This window comes from Delphinus delphis, chromosome 13 (genome assembly GCF_949987515.2).
Source record: "Delphinus delphis chromosome 13, mDelDel1.2, whole genome shotgun sequence".
NCBI classification, from domain to species: domain Eukaryota; kingdom Metazoa; phylum Chordata; class Mammalia; order Artiodactyla; family Delphinidae; genus Delphinus; species Delphinus delphis.
The window spans coordinates 8,277,442-8,289,778 of NC_082695.1; the positions used below are offsets into that span (position 1 = coordinate 8,277,442).

At 44.5% G+C, this 12,337-nt stretch overlaps 1 protein-coding gene across 1 annotated transcript in view; it reads left to right on the forward strand.

The window, feature by feature from the left end:
• Positions 1–928: 928 nt before the first annotated feature.
• Positions 929–12,337, forward strand: part of IFT81 (intraflagellar transport 81) — a 103,907-nt gene continuing 92,498 nt past the window's right edge. Inside the window, exon 1 of the mRNA XM_060029357.1 lies at positions 929–1,003. The gene's annotated coding sequence lies outside the window, so the exon portion shown is untranslated. The remainder of the gene's footprint in view (positions 1,004–12,337) is intronic.

Consider the following 12,337-nt stretch of genomic DNA (forward strand, 5'->3'; position numbering starts at 1 on the left):
TAAGGTAGAAATTGATTTCTTTCTCACATGCAGTCTGGATGAAAATGGTCCAGGGCTGGTATGGCGGTTCTGAGCAATGAATTCATCAGGGACCCATCTCTAGGGTGTTGCCCTCATCAGCATGGTCAAAAATGGCTCCCCATCAGGATCAAATTCCAAATAGAAGGATGGAAGAAGGAGGAAAGGAGAAAGAAAGGGCATGTTCCTCCCTTCAAGGGCGTGGCCTGTCACTGCCACTTGCAGCTCATTGGTCAGAACTTAGTCACGTGACCACACCTACCTGCAACAAGAGGTGGGAAATGTAGTCCTTATTCTGTTTGACCATGTTGCTTGCTTAAAATTGGATCAGGAGTTTTCTTACTTTTCTTGAGAAAGGAGAATGGATATTGAAAGATAAGCAAGAGTTCCTGCCACTGGTACCAATGGAATGGTCCTTTGACCTGGAGCTGAATGAGTAGCCTCTCCCACATGCGGAAGGAAATCTTTGTGTTCATAGGGGACCTGGACAGCTATAAGGCATGTAATATGGCCCAGCCTGGGAAGAGCTCTATAGAGAATTTATTTGCCCAGGTAAATAATGACCTATTTGTGTTTTTTCCAAGGGAATGGGCCCTATCTTGGCACTGACGGGGGTGTCTGAAAGTCAAAGTCTTGGGTGTGGAGTATTGGAGTCTCCAATCAGTTCCTAGGCTGTGTCCTGTTCTGGGTTCCTTAGGTGATATCAAAGCTCACAGACTCCACAAGATCCAAAAAGTCTTCCCTGATCTGCCAGCTAGAAGAGGCTGCTCTCTCCTTTGAACCCCCATCATACCTGGAGTAGACATCTGTTGGTTTTGTTGTCTGGCCTTATTTTCTCTTCTGGTTTTCCTTTGACAGAACCATGCCTTCTACATTCTCAGTTGATTTTGTCCCCACCCACAGGCCCCAGGAGTGGATCCAGGACCAGTCTGAGACACTTCGTCATTGCTACTGTGCTCTGTTCAAGACTGGACATGTGAGCCAGGTCAGTCTGATATGTCTTGGAACTTTGGTTAAAATTACTGAAACAGTGGTGCTCTCTTTATGCTGGAGTTGCTAAGCTGGTAGGATATGGGCCTAAAATTATTGGTGGCCATTTGGCAGCAGGGAATGAAGTCAACTCACAGAAATCCAGAGGGAAATGATGGAGGGATTCCTGATGACATTATTTGAACATCTGGATCAAGCCATGCCAGAAGGCCTGACTAGTTTCAGGAGCGAGTAACTTCCCTTTCCTGCTTAAGCCAGTTGAAGCAGACCCTCCTATCACTTTGAATCAAAAGAGTCTTGACTAGTAGAACCTTTATGTGTACCTTCATAATATGGCTTATCACTTTGAACCTGAGGTTGCAATTATTTCTGAACACATGTCATGTCTCCTCAAGTATCTTCAAACCAGAATCCCACCTAGGTAGCAGGCACAACCCACGTTTTCAGGGAATGCTTGGTGAATGAATGAATGGATTGATGGATAGACCAATGGACTGGTGGATGGATGAATAATAGAAAGAAGTAAAATAGTACATGTCCCTCCTGAGCATCAGGCCCCAAAGTAGGAGCCTATGCTTCTCCAGACCTTTCTTACAATCCTTTCCCCATCCCTTTGTTTATTAATTCAGACAACAAATGTTTACTGAACACCTACTATGTGCAAGGCTCTGTGCCAGGAGCTGGGAATATGTAATGTGGTGGTGAAAAGCTCGTGTTTTGGAATCATACAGAACTGGATTTGAACATTAGCTGTGCCCATTACTCTCAGTGTGGCCTTAGACAAGTTGATTAACACCTCTGAACCTCAATTTCTTCATCTGTAAAATGGGCATTGATGGCATCTTCTTCGTAGGGTGGTTGTGAGAGTGATCGAGATAAGGGACTTAAAGTGTTGAATGGTGCAGGTTCATAATAATTATTATTATAATAAAGTTAACACTATATGCCCTTTACAGATGTTAGCTGTTATGCTCTCCCTTTCCAATTTAACTAGCAAAAGAAAGAATATATACATATATGTATATACATAGAGAGAGAAACAGAGACAGAGACAAAGAGACAGAGACAGAGAATGACAGAGACAGAGAGATAGAGAAAGAGACAGAGACACAGAAAGAAATAGACAGAGAGAGACAGAAAGAGACAGAGAGGAAAGATTGAACAGCAAAAATAATTTTAAATGTGTTTTTCTTCTCTCTGATAATTGTGGTTTATCTGGGTTTGGGGAAAAAATACTCATCTAAACCAGTGGTTCATTACAGGGGTGATTGTTCACCCCCAGGGGACATTTGGCAATGTCTGGAGACATTTTTCATTGTCATGATTGAGGGAGTGCTACTGGCATCTAATGGCCAGAGATGCTGCTAAACATCCGACAATACACAGATCAACGCCCACAGCAAAGAACTGTCTGGTCTAAAATGTCAATAGTGCCAAGGCTGAGAAACTCTGGTCTATACTGTGTTGGTGCCTTGGCTGTAAATTCAATTGTAAACTGAAATCAAGGGCCATAATGTAAGACCCATGGTAGGTGCTCAATGAATGTTTGATAACCACGTAAGTGAATGAATGATCAAATGAATGATTATATCTTACATTTGTAACTCGGCCAAGTGCCTGGTATACAGCTGTGTCAGAATGGCTGTTCATAAATGGTTATTGACTCGTTCCTGTAAATATCCCTCCTGAAGAGCCACCTGTGCAGCAGCTGGGAATGATGTCCTCCTGGCTGAGGGACAAGATGGCCTCACAGCATCAGTTTGGGGTTACAATCAACTGCTGCGGGCAGCCACAGAGCGGCAGAGTGGACAGTGTTTCTCCACATAGTGATGGATTCGTTGTCTCCTCTCCTGCCCCTCTTCTCTCAGACTCTCTGCAGAGAAGGGTTTAAAGAGCTGAGCTGAGAGCCTATGGATTTAGCTCTTTAGGAAAAGGAGGAAAAAATGAGCCCATACTGAAGATTACTGTTAATTTGCTTGAGGATCAAGAGCCCGTTAGAATTAGAGAGCGGGGTGGGTTGGTGGGGCCGGACTCTGGTTCATCACCACACTTTTTCTAATTCATTTATGCAACGAATACCTACAGAGTGCCAGGGACTCTTTGGGGTGAGATAACTAAAGAGATCAAAATCCCTACCCTCTTGGTGTTTATATTCTAAAGAAACAGGATGAACAATAGATACTAATATATAGTATGTGAGAGGGCCATGTGCTCTATCGAGAAAAATCAAACAGGGAAGGAAGATAAGATGTGCTTAGGGTTGAACTTTTTGGTAAAATTGAGGTGAGCTTCACACAGCATAAAATTAACCATTTTAAAGTATAGAATTCAGTGGCATTTAGTACATTCTCAGTGTTGTGCAACCACCATCTCTATCTAGTTCCAAAACATTTTCATCACCCCAGAAGGAAAACCCTTACCCACTAAGCAGTCACTCTCCATTCCCTCCTCCCCCGCTGCCCCTGGCAACTGTCAATCTACCTTCTGTCTCTATGGATTTACCAGCCCCTTGTAACCACCAGTTTTCTTTCTGTCTTCATGGATTTACCTATTACGGACATTTCGCATAAATGGAATCATACACTACGTGGTCTTTAGTGACTGGCTTCTTTCATTTAGTGTAATGTTTTCAAGGTTCATCCATATTTTAGAGTGCATCAGTAGCTCATTCCGTTTTGTGGCCGAGTAATATTCCATTGAGTGGCTATATCACATTCTTTTTAAATTAATTAATTTATTTGTTTTTATTTTTGGCTGTGTTGGGTCTTCGTTGCTGCGTGTGGGCTTTCTCTAGTTGCGGTGAGCAGGGGCTACTCTTCGTTGTGGTGCGCGGGCTTCTCACTGTGGTGGCTTCTCTTGTTGTGGAGCACGGGTACTAGGGCACGTGGGCTTCAGTAGTTGTGGCTCGTGGGCTCTAGAGCGCAGGCTCAGTAGTTGTGGTGCACGGGTTTAGTTGCTCCGCGGCATGTGGGATCTTCCTGGACCAGGGCTCGAACCTGTGTCCCCTGCATTGGCAGGCAGATTCTTAACCACTGCGCCACCAGGGAAGTCCCAGAAGATGATTGTTAAGTGAAGACCTTAGGAGGATGAGGGAGCAAGCCACCAGGATGTCTGGGAAGAGCACTGCACGCAGAGGGAACAGTAAGTGCAAAGGCCCTGAGGCAAGTCATTTTCACTTGTCTTTAACTCTATTTTCCTGTATGCTAATGGGGAAGAATAAGACCATGAAGAAAATATCACATAGAATATTGGCAAATTATCAACACCTGGGCTCGCCCACATACTTGAGCAAGATACAGTTGACCCTTCAACAACACAGGGGTTAGGGGCATTGACTGTCCTCGTAGTTGAAAATCCGAGTATATACAGAGTCAACCCTCCGTATCTGTGGTTTGTCCACATCTGCAGATTCAATCAACTATGCATCATGAAGTACTGTAGTATTTACTATTGAAAAAAATCTTTGTGGAAGTGCATCAAGGCAGTTCAAACCCATGTTTTTCAACAGTCAACTGTACTTCTCAGAGCTTCAATCTGCTCACCTGTAAAATAGGGATAGTAATTGCTATCTACCTCGCAGTGTTCTCTCAAGAATTAAATTAAATATTTACCCAGCCAGGGCCTGGCACATAGTAGGGCTCAGAAATGGATTTGACCATAATCCAAAAAGACACATGCACCCCAATGTTCATTGCAGCACTATTTACAATAGCCAGGTCATGGAAGCAACCTAAATGCCCATCAACAGACGAATGGATAAAGAAGATGTGGTACATGTATACAATGGAATATTACTCAGCCATAAAAAGGAACAAAATTGGGTCATTTGTAGAGACGTGGATGGATCTAGAGACTGTCATACAGAGTAAAGTAAGTCAGAAAGAGAGAAACAAATATCGTATGTTAATGCATATATGTGGAACCTAGAAAAATGGTACAGATGAACCGGTTTGCAGGGCAGAAATAGAGACACAGATGTAGAGAACAAATGTATGGACACCAAGTGGGGAAAGTGGCGGGGGGTGGTGGGGGGGGATGAATTGGGAGATTGGAATTGACATGTATACACTGATGTGTATAAAATGGATGACTAGTAAGAACCTGCTGTATGAAAAAATAAATAAAATAAAATTCAAAAAAAAAAAAAAAAAAGGAAAGGGGTTTGAACTCAGATCAGGAGGACTTCAAATCCTGAGGCCTCCAGGAAGAAAATGGTTTATAGGAGAGCCTGAGGGGTTTTGTGGCGGGGAGGCCTGCAGTCTAGCCTGACACAGGCTACCATATACTCTCCTCTATTTATGCTTCTAAGAGCATAATTTGTTTATATACTAACACCAAGCAGGAGGATTAGAGTCTGAATGCCAGCTTTCACCAAGTGACTTTAGGCAAATTTCTTAATCTCTTTTAACTCAATTTCCTCATTTGTGACTCAATATTGTTGACAGAATTCAAGATCATATATGTGTCATCGGAGAATTGACAGATAATATATATGAGTGTCACTGGTATGTGGTAGTGCTCAAAAAATTTCCCTCTTTTGTTGCTTCATCATATGTCTGCCCAGCAAATGCCATTTGGGGCATTAAAAAAACCACAAGATTACCTTTAATCATGTCTTCAACACAAGTTGCCATGATGTTTTGCTTTGTTTTGTGTTTTGGTGGCAGGTAGAATGTGGGCTTTGGGGTCTCAGGTGAGAGTTGAGATCCTGGTTCCTGTGCTTACTTGCTGTTGGACCTTGGGCAAGAGTCTTAATCTCTCTGAGCTTTAGTTTCCCGGCCTACCTTATAAAGCAGTTGTAAGGATCTGAGATCATTTTTGTGAAGCACCCAGCACCCAACAGGACTCTTAGCCTCAGGGCCGATGGTGGCCACCTTGGTATGAAGAAAAGGATGGGAAATCCAAGCAGTTTGGGTGGTGAGGGAAGAACAGGAGAGAAAAGTCCCAATCAGACTATCTAGAAAAGCTCGTGAGAACTTAGCAAGAGTGAAGCCATAATGAGTTTCCAGCTCTCATTTTTCTCCCTTTGGAAAAAGCTAAGAATCAGGAGTCCCAAATGTTCTGTCCAAGACTATCTCCATGCCCTCGAGCAAGTCCCTTTCCCTCTCTGAGCCTCAGTTTCCTGGGGTCCCTCTCCAAGGACCCTCTCTTCTCTGTATCTACCTGTGCACCGCTAATGACCAGTAGAGGGTAGCGGTGAGCCGACATTCACTGTAGAGTCCGTGCCTGCAAGTCTTGTTTGCCCTGTTGCTATCATCTGACCCGGGGCAAGAAAACTGTGGTGAAATAATGATAGTAGTATGTTTCTCTTTTTCAAAGAGCCTTATTTTATCCTCAGCGCACAGTCAGAATGAGGTCTTGCCCCAGTACACAAATGAGAAAGCAGAACCTCAGAAGCATAAGAAATTTAACAAGACTACATACAAACAATCAACAGATAATTTTGTTCATACCACATCCTAAATTTAGAACATTCCAATTTCAGGAACAGCATTGCTGTATGTCTTGTCTGCTTAGTATTGATAACACATTACCTTCTTTATGGTTCATGAAGTATTTTCTGATCCTCAATACCAGGGGATTCTCCTCTTGTTCTCCCCAGCTTACAGATGAGAAAACTGAGGCTTCTAGAGGTTATGCCATTTGGCTTAGCATTTTCTTAATCAGCTCCATCTTAGAGGCTGTTTGGTAGACTCCCAGGAATATTAGCTTAACAACTACAGAACTTGGTGTTTTGCAGCAGTTTTCATATGATGGGACATAGTGGGTTCGAGTCCAGATATTGCTCCTTGTTTTGCAAAAGAAATTAAACTCCTCTCTCTCTGTCTCAGCATCTGCACAGGTTATCAGAAATTTCACGTAGAACTGGAATAGCTTTAGATCAGCAATGGTACTCAAAAGGGACTATTAGGGGCTTCCCTGGTGGCGCGGTGGTTGGGGGTCCGCCTGCCGATGCAGGGGGCTCGGGTTCGTGCCCCGGTCCAGGACGATCCTGCGTGCCGCGGAGCGACTGGGCCCGTGGGCCGTGGCCGCTGGGCCTGCGCGTCCGGAGCCTGTGCTCCGCAACGGGAGAGGCCACAGCAGTGGGAGGCCCGCGTACCGCAAAAAAAAAAGGGACTATTAATTGACATACCTATCCCCAACTCCAGATGCTGATATCTGCCCTCAACCACCCAGATCATCACTGTTTTTGATGGTCGTTTTATTTGTATGTGAGTGCAATGTCTTTAAGACATCCCTGGGTTGGTTAAGATGCTGCAACAGAAAGGCACAACTCAAATTAGCTTAAACACTTCAACATTAAGGAAAATTTTACTTCATATAACAAGTAAACTCCAAGGTGGCACGTACAACAACTCAACAAGATTAGCAGAATTATCCTGCCCAAAATGTCAATAGTACTGAGGTTGAGAAACCCTGGGCTAGACTGATCAGTGCAGGGGTTGGGACTGGACTCTTCTTCCATGAAGCACACGGCAGTGAAGAAGAGGCAGAGGACACCACACAAAATTGGGGTTTGGAGAGTCTGAAAGAGGAAAGGGGGACATCTTCACTAAGAAGCTTTCGAGAAGCGAATTGACAGTCTCTGTTATAAGCCCTGGTGCTGTTAATTTAGCTCCCAGGGAGCTCTCCCTAGCTCACTGTGTGTGCCCTGCTGCTGGGAGTTAGGAGGATATATTAGAATTAACACTTGGTCCTTGCCCTCACCTTGCTTATAGTCTAGATGTTTAAACCAGACTCACATTACTTCCTTTTCACTATTATCTTTTTTTCTCAATTGTAGGAAAAACTAAAAGGAATAAAGAAAAGCCAGAATCACCCATAACCTATCAAAATAGCTCCCACTAACATTTTTGTTTATTTTGTCCTAATCTTGACCCTGCTTTCTAATTATTGCAACTCATGTAGATTATCCCCTCATTCATTCATTCAACAGCTATGGAGCTGAGTGCTGGTGTGTGTGGTTCAGATTCTCACTGTACTAGGAGTTCCCAGAACAATTTCATTGTAGCCCGGCATGGTTGAATCGGGGCGGGGGTTGACCTGGGTCTTGAAGTCAATTTGAATGAGGAAAGAGGGTATGAGGGTGGCCTTCCCATGAGAGGAAGGCAATGTCCCAGGAACAAGGCAGGGGAGGTGGGTGTGGAGAAGAAGACTGGTGCATAGTGGGAAGGCTAGAGGAAGGAGTCAGTGGTGGGGGAAGATTCTAGGTGTAATGTAGAGATTTCTTATGAAATTGCAGGGATAATTTTAGGAAGAAGATTCCAGAAGGGCTTAAAAGGATGGCAAGCTTAAAGGTAAACTTGGATGCTACAGGCACCAGGAGATGGTCTAAGTGAGTGAAGTAGGAGCAGATACAAGAAAGAACATAGGCTTCCTGGTCTACACGTTCCCCTTCAATAGGTACACGAGACAAAGGAATGTTATTCTAGGAAGAACGGCAGCACAAACGTGACGATAATCAGCAACTGACAGTGGCTTCCGGATCACACATGTTAGGGAGCAGGGGGAACTGTGGCAAACAGGTCAGTGCATGTCCCATCTGAAGCAGGAAGCCTCTTCTCAGCTTAAGCCAAGGTTCCACATAGTATATCCAGATTTCCAGAAATCCAGACAGTCCCAACAAATGCAATTGAGTCTCACTGGTTTTGATTGGCCTCATCCTGAAATATCTCGATTTTCAGATGTTGGTTCATTCTGCTTGTTTGTTTGTTTAGTGCTCTGTGAGCCAAACACAACTTGCCTATCTGTCATACTTAGCCTGGGGATGCTAGTTTGTTGTCCCTTGGGTATATGCCAAGATGAATCTTAGTTGGAAGGATGAGAGGGTGGCTAGCAGGGAGATGTCCTTACAAAACCAAAGGATGGGCAGAAAGTTTGTGCAGGAGGACCTCCATCTTCTTCTGAAAAGCAATTCCATGAACATTCATTCAATCCTCACATCAACCCTATGAGATAAAGCAGGTTAACTCCATTACATGCATGGGGAAACTGAGGCTCAGAGAGTGCCCACTTTCACAAACTACAAACTAGACCCTCAAGACTGCACTCTTTACCTCCTTGCTGATGGTACCCAAGTTAGAGCTGACTTCAAAGTTCACTAAGAAGTTTAAGACATTGCAAGGAAAATGAACCCTTTTGCTTAAAGGATGCCAACCTGGCTTTTTTGCCCACTGCATCTCCAGTGCCTTTATCTCCTTGTCTTAAGGTGACTGTAACTACTGGGCAGCACTTCTCTGATGATGTGGCAGCCATGGTTGGAGTGCACCACTCAGAACTCCTTCCTGAGTGTCTGCTTCGAAGAGCATGGTTGACTGACAGCACTAGTTCCCACCCCTCTGGATCCACCAAGCTCATGCCAAGGCCATACCTCCCCGGGCTGCTCCCAGCCAATAACAGAGCACACTGGGAGTGCTAGTGAAGCCCCATTGCTGCCCGACTTGGAATCCCTCTCACAGCTGACTGTGGCTGGGGAACTCCCTTTCAGCATGGCCAAAACTTTCTTAGAACTGTGCTGCTGTCCAAGCCTCTTCCTACCCAATCCTTCTGTCCCCCTCTCCTTCCAAGGTATCAGACCAGCATCACAGTCTGAACAGTCTCTTGCCTATTCTCACTCCCTTGCCCTTTATCCCTCATAGGCATAAATAAATAAATCCTCAGTAAATCTGCAAATTTGTGCTCAACGTGGTATCTGCTTCTCAGAGGATCTGAACTAACACAGATGACTTCCATTTTGTGAAATGAGCTAGTGAGGTCTACAATCATCCAAACCCAGAGTCATCTGTTGTCAAGGATACAGGTTTTCACACTGTAATGGTTAGGCCCGTGGGGTTTGGAATCAAAATGACGGAGGTGTGAGCCCTACATGCCAGTGGTATGACCTTGAGGAAGTTTTATAACCCCTCCTACTTCCTCATCTGTTGAAAAAAGTGATTCTCAACCAGAAGCAATTTTGTCCCCCAGGGACATTTGGCAACGTCTAGAGGCATTTTTTGGTTGTTACAACTGGAGGAACTGAGGGTGTTGGTTATTGCTACTGATGCCTAGTGGGTGGAGGCCAGGGATATTGCAAAATATCCTACAGTGCACAGAGCCGCTCCCAAACACACACACACACACACACACACAGAGCACAGAATGATCCAACCCAAAATGTCCGTAACGCTGAAGCTGAAAAACCCCGTATAAAATGGAGATGGTAATGGTAACTAACTCAAAAAACTGTTGTGAGGATCCAGGGGGATCACTTGTTCAATATCTGTCACTTCTACTCCCCCACTCCCTTGTAAACTCCACAAGGGCAGGGACCAGATGATTCTAGGTCAACATTCAGTATCACCAATGACTAGAACATGGAAGGTACTAAGTAAATTATTATGAACTGAAACATTACCAGATGAGTGCAAATCAACACATGGTAACTATTATTATTATTATTACGACTATTATCATCATCATCATCATCATCATCAACAACAACAACACTGTCTTTCCAGACCGTGGCTCAGTGCATGGGGTATAATTGGTCCTCAATATTTGTTGAATGAATGAATGAATGCGAAATGAAGGGGTATTTACTCACTAACAGCAAATTTATGTGCTTTGGAGAGGTATTGGAAACTCTTGGGAAACAGGCCCCGTCTTTTTTTTTTTTTTTTTTGCAAAGAGGAATTTTGTTCGTCAGAGAAATGACTTGAGAGGATTGAGACCTCGGCCAGCCAGAGTCAGGGGCCTGATTCAAAGTCATGTAGCGTTTAGGACGCAAATCTTGCTTGGCCTAGGCTAAAAAGGAAAACGGGCCAGGTTTTGTGCGAACTCGCTGTGAAACAAGAGCTGTTTTCAGGGCCCAGGAACACTCTCTGTCCCATGTTTAATTTCTTCCATCTGTCTGGTATCTGACCTCTGCTGCCCTCTAAGCCATTGCCACATATTGTCTGCGCACGTTCCCATATAAGGTGATCTCTCTCTCTCTTTCTCTTCCTCTCTTCCCCTCTCCCTCTCTTTCTCAGGGTTGGACTGCAGCAGTACTTCCTCCACCCTGCTCTCCCTCTCTCGGCCTTCGCTGGCAGGCTCTGCTGTGAGGATGGATGGCTGGAGAGCGGGAAGGGGCAGGGGGCTGCCAAAGAATGTGGCAGGTTTATTTTTGTTCGGGCTGCATTCTTTGCCAGGCCTGCAGGCCCCAGCCACTTGGGGATGTCACATGCCGATAAGACAGTCGGGGGTGACTGAGACCTGTGGCTCAAATCTGCAACACCCCAGGTGTGAGACGTCATCACGGAGTGGGGGGGGGCAGGGAGTGGGGAAGGCAGGGACCCTGAGGTCATGGGACTCTCCTCTTCCCACTACCTTGTGCCTGATTCCCAGAAAGATGTCTGATCCTTCAGAGAATCAGTTGCAGGAATTGAGATCAGTAACCACTTAGGCCCATCTCTGGGCAAAGCCCAGCCTCTGCGGCAGGGTAGAGAAGAGCCAGGTATCAGGGTGAAATTATTAGCTATGTGACCTTGGGTAAATTGACTGAGTCCTCTGACTCTCAGTTTCCTTATCTGTCAAAATAACATCAACAAATCTACTCAATACTATTCTAGTATCTTAGTCTAATGTAAACTCTGTGGCAGCAATTATTGTCTGTTTTGTTCACTGTTGTCTCACCAGCACACAGTAGGAGCTCAAATGTGTTAAACGAATTAAATGAGATAATTCTTTTAACTGCTCAGCACCTAATAATAACTCTTACTACCTATTCAACAACAACAGATGTTTATTAAGCACCGATTAGGTGCCAGGCCCTGACAGGTGCTGGGGATATAGCAGTGAACAAGACAGACAAGCCCTCAGAGAGCTTATATTCTCATGGGGGTGACATAATAAAGTAAATTAAGTTCTGAGAGTACTAAGTGCTATGGAAGATATTAAAAAAGGGATGTGGAAGAAGTGTGTTTTTTAAACCTTTTGACTGTGATTCACAGTAAGAAATATGCTTATTGTGTGACCCAGTGAACACCCATGCATGTTCATTAAGCTGAAATGAAACTTTCACAGAACAGTTGTGGTAGATTGTCTGTGAAGATATCTGCCAGCAGTTTGGCAAGCATCATTCCTGGTATGCACATGCCACTCCCCAGTCAATAGGTAGAGTCTAGGGAATTCCCTGGCAGTCCAGTGGTTAGGACTCTGCACCCGAGTGGGTCTTATGACTTGCTTTGACCAATGGAAATGATCACTGTACTTGTTCTGGGCCTCAGCTTTAAGAGGCCTGGTGGCTTTCACTTTTATGCCATTAGTACCCAGCTGCCATGTAAAGAAGCTCAGGTTAGACCACTGAGTG